Source organism: Ruditapes philippinarum, unplaced genomic scaffold (genome assembly GCF_026571515.1).
Source record: "Ruditapes philippinarum isolate M1 unplaced genomic scaffold, ASM2657151v2 ctg10068_1_1_1_1, whole genome shotgun sequence".
NCBI lineage: Eukaryota > Metazoa > Mollusca > Bivalvia > Venerida > Veneridae > Ruditapes > Ruditapes philippinarum.
In genome coordinates this window covers 11,928-17,061 of record NW_026853761.1, presented here as the reverse complement: position 1 = coordinate 17,061, position 5,134 = coordinate 11,928, and the positions used below count along the sequence as shown (strand labels likewise).

The 5,134-nt window shown below is 34.9% G+C and overlaps 1 long non-coding RNA gene across 1 annotated transcript; it reads right to left on the bottom strand.

Annotated features, from left to right (window-relative positions):
* Nucleotides 1-529: 529 nt before the first annotated feature.
* Nucleotides 530-4,322, bottom strand: LOC132737780 (uncharacterized). Its single transcript, XR_009626778.1, has 3 exons — nt 4,267-4,322; nt 2,778-2,819; nt 530-753 (listed from the first exon to the last, which is right to left on the bottom strand). It is a non-coding gene; the product is annotated as an uncharacterized LOC132737780 (long non-coding RNA).
* Nucleotides 4,323-5,134: the final 812 nt, after the last annotated feature.

Genomic DNA, 5,134 nt, shown 5'->3' with positions numbered 1-5,134 from the left:
AATTTTGGTGAAAAAAAATGTTGTTTTTTGACATTTTTTATTTTTTAATTAACCTTTTATCCCATAAGCATATTCTCTGTAACAGCATGCTGAATCGTAAATTTACCCCGAAGCATATTCTCTGTAACAGCATACTCAATCGTAAATTTCCTGTTACCATGGCAATGGGGGGACGTCTCAAAATTGCCAAGAAATCACTATTTTGCATTTTTTTCCACAAAAACGGATTTCCATGCTGCAACTTCTCAATGAATTGAGATAGAGTAAAAGGCTTTTCAGCGTCGGTTACTAGTTTACTAGTTTACCGTAAGATCGGCCTTAGGCCTTTTTAAGCCTGTCAAATGTCCCAAATTTTCTTGGCGATGGCAAGGACATCCGCCCCCTTCACCCCCCCCCCCGCCCTCCCAAACAGAAGGAGACACATCCCCTTCTGGTAACCCTTTGATGTACCACTTAGATGGGGGCAGCGCCATAAAAAGTTTGGTCACTTTTTAAACAACATTTCTCAAACGAAAAACAGTGTTCGGGGCCTAAATAGGGCATGTTTTTACAATTTGAGGCCTCAAAAAGGTGGGGGTGGGGCGCAAAAAAGTCAAAACACGTTTTTATGAGGGAAAAGGTTAAAGACATATTTTACTCAATATAATAACAACATAAAGACATATTGCACTTGTAATAACAACATATCGTTGAATTTCATCATCTTCTATACTCTGATGACCTTTGTGGGCTTATATGAAACGTCACGTGCAGCTGAAATCATGTTTATACGTTTATACTTATCACTTGAATAACTTCATTTTGTACATGTTGTATTTATGAAGAACTTGCAATAATATGAAGAGTAATGGTTTCTTTAATGTTTATATTAATCACTTTAAAACAACTAACTTCATTTTGCATTTATACAAGGCATGCATTATATATTGTTGCGTTGAATGTATGTTTGTTTTGTTTGATTGGGTTTTACGTCAGACTGACACAGCATATGCCATATTGCTACGGTTCCAGCTTTACTGATGGAGGTAGACTTCGGTGCCCCATCCGTGCATTATTTTGGGCACGAACGTGCGGGCACCTCAGTAGAACCACCGGCGTTCCGTAGCTGGATAGGTCTTGAATGTAAAATCCGTTAAACGGTTATAAAATGAATGAAAGCGGCACACGTGCATATTTTCTGTAAATTAATATGTTTTGTAATGAGTGGATATATTTTTTTATCACACACCCGTGCTGATTTTTGGGACTTCGTAATAATGGAAGTGTACGGCCGTGCATATAATTCGGTACATGTTAGCGTTATAACTATAGGCGCGTCAATGAAAAATGCCTCTCTTTTTTTCACTTTAAACGGTCTTTATTTTGGTTATGTGATAAATAGAATATTAAATTCGTGTAAGTTCATTATTGAATTTGTTGAGCTCGTTGAATAAAATTATATTATGCCCGCCAGAGTCTCGCATAATATGATTTTATTCAACTCGTGCAATAATTCAGTTTTGAAACAGTACCCTTCGTTCAATAAATCCTCTTTATATACAAGAGTACAAATTCAATGATATAACCTAGTTTAAGGATTTTATTTTTTCAAAACAATTTGTCTAATAACTTGTCCCAAATATACAAAACAATTTTATTTAATTAGTTAACAGGTATATTTTGATGATATAGAAATAGCAATAAAGGTTTCCTTATTATTAACGATGCATTCAAAGTTTCATTAGGTTATTACTCCTTATCTATTTTAATCTTTTCGATTTAAGTTCTTTAAAGATTTGTTTCTTAATCTGGACGCGGAACGGTTTGAGTAATAAGTGTAGTATAGAAATTTACGATATTTGAATTGTTATATTAAAGAGACTCAATTGAGATCTTTTGACAGAACGGGGTCGGAAATAAAATTTCGAGATAAACGTTCCAGTTGATGTAGGTCTAGACTCTAAGCTTGTATGCAAAATTTCAGATCATTCACTCACTCCGTTTTTTCGGAATATTAATCTAATGGTGAAAAAATGATCAAAATTTGAAAAGCGTTGCAACCCTGTTCACTCAAATTGGGCTAAGAATAGTACACATTACGACTTTCAATTTATTTTCGAGTATATTTCTGTATCATTCTGCTTCAAGTGCCCCAGCTGATCTATATAAGTAATTATTGTTTTATATTTTGAAGCTACTGTGTGTGAAAATGCAGGCTTATTCAAAATGCTAGAAATATGTGTGGAATACAATTTAGAAAATAACAATGCGCATTACAATATTAACTTATCAAAATAATAATCATGAATCAGACAGGATTGCGATAATTTTTTTAAAACAAAATCATTGGATACAAATATCCTTTGTTAGTTTATATCAACTTTTCAGATTGAGACCTTTCATACAGACTGTTAAAGATAATTACATCACTTTAAGTCCCGATTTTTAATAGATCTTTCAACAAAAAAGGCTTCCAAGAAAAGAGAGTTGTGAAATTTGACTTTCAATTCATGAGTCATAATATTTTATGTTTTTAAGGAATTCGAGCCGCGCCATGACAAAACCAACATAGTGTGATTGCAATCAGCATGGGTCAAGACCAGCCTGCGTATCCGCGCAGTCTGATCAGGATCCATGTTGTTCGCTTACAAACCCCTATTACAAGAAGAGATACTGATAGCGCAAAGTATGGATCCTAATCAGGATGCACAGTCTGGTCTGGATCTATGCTGGTCGCAAACGCACTATGTTGTTTTTGTCTTGGCGCGGCTCATTTATGACTTTTTTCTAAACGTTACCTCTATGATGATCTTTCATCAACAACGCCATGTCATCTTTTCCTACAAATAAAGTAGTTCACACAGATTGTAAAATAATAACGCATGATAAATATATATTACTAGTATTAACTAGCGGTACACAATTCTCAACACTTAATAGTGCTGGCGTCAATGATCCCGAAGGACCAGAAAAATATAACAACACTGAAGTGAAGTACGGGGCAACTTTTTACAGCTGCCACACAGCACTTGACACCTGCTGTTGTGAAGTATAAAAATTCTGGAAACAAAGTGATCCCTCGGAAGCATTAATCACAACAAAATTAAATAAGAAATGCAGACTCTGTTTGATTGAGTCTGTACATGAGAGATAATGAATAAGTGCAACATCCCTCACGCCCCCTAGCACCGGCTTGAGCGGTACTCAATTCTCAACACTAAATAGTGCTGGCATCAATGATCCCGAAGGACCAGAAAAATATAACAACACTGATGTGAAGTACGGGGCAACTTTTTTCCAGCTGCCACACAGCACTTGACACCTGCTGTTGTGAAGTATTTAAAATCAGGAAACAAAGTGATCCCTCGGAAGCATTAATCACAACAAAATTACAAAAGAATTGCAGACTCGGTTTGATTGAGTCTGTACATGAGAGATAATGAATAGGTGCAACATCCCTCACGCCCCTAGCACCGGCTTGAGCGGTACTCAATTCTCAACACTTAATAGTGCTGGCGTCAATGATCCCGAAGGACCAGAAAATATAACAACACTGAAGTGAAGTACGGGGCAACTTTTTACAGTTGCCACACAACACTTGACACCTGCTGTTGTGAAGTATAAAATCAGGAAACAAAGTGATCCCTCGGAAGCATTAATCACAACAAAATTACAAAAGAATTGCAGACTCGGTTTGATTGAGTCTGTACATGAGAGATAATGAATAAGTGCAACATCCCTCACGCCCCCTAGCACTGGCTTGAGCGGTACTCAATTTTCAACACTTAATAGTGCTGGCGTCAATGATCCCGAAGGACCAGAAAAATATAACAACACTGATGTGAAGTACTGTAGCAAAGGCGTATATCTAATAGAGCATCAAAACACGAGGCTATCTGATTTGTACTATCAATCGGATTGCCGAGTATTTTGATGTTCTTTCTTTTTTGCAACATAGAAAATAAAAAAAAACAATCTCTTTCTCCGGCGTCGGAATATGAAAACCCAGAAAAAAGTTTATTCAATAGCCGAAATATGTTTTTTTCATTCTCCATTTCCCTGTCGTCACAACAAGTAAACCCTCACTCTGTGACATATGTCTCGATTTTATATGCAAAGCAAATCAATATTTTCTCTTATTTCTTCCAGGCTAGGGAAATGAGAAGGTGAAGAATACACACATTATAAATGGCCAGTAAAGTATAGACTATTAAAGTATAGACTAATTTCGGTTGACAAAAATTGTCGACTGTGTACTGTATAAATATTTGGAAAATGATGTCTTACCAGATATTCTTTCATCTTCTCTTACATGTCTTAAAGCGTCATCATAATCTGAAACTTTTCGTTTAAAAAGTGAAAAGTTCGGTGTTTTTTTTAAACTTATTTCCTTTTAGATCAACACTTGTAGTCAAAAGTTGGGCAAACATTTATAACATTTAGACATAACATTTTCATAGCTGATAATGCATTGAAATGTTAATTTATCGTAATTTAATTGATCAAAACAGATTGATTTATTTAGTTTTACTTTCTCATCATACAAAAACACATACTGATATGTATGTGAGTAATCCATCATACAGAAAAGTATTGTAATATAGAGCTTTTTCAAGCTCACAAAAACCATCTTCTCAAACTTTAAATACACATATGAAATTCAGGTCTAAAAAGTTTCTCATCCAAACTTACCCATTTCATTCTCCATTTCCAACACCTGAAAATATGATAACAATACAATCAAAATTGAGGTTTTATTTGTGAAAACTGTCTGTGCAAAAAACAGCATAACATTCTTCTAAATGGTTCTCCAGCATTCCAATTTTCAATATGTCTTTCTCACAGGCCTTTCCCTTGAAATTTTGCCAGGCACAGGGGGCAAGTTTCCGCGGAAACATTTTGTAACATATACCTCAAGAAAAATGACTATTTTTAGCATTTTATCACATGTTTGATTTACTAAAATATATAATTTAACTTTTGATTAGTATTTCAACCTTAACACCTTAACACCACAAACTGAACTTGCCAAAGCATAATATAGTTGTTGTCAGAAACAAAATTAGAACAATCATCTTCATATCCATATCCAAATGTAGCATTAGAATAAACTGAACTTACCAAAGCATAAAAATAGTTGTTGTCAGAAACAAAA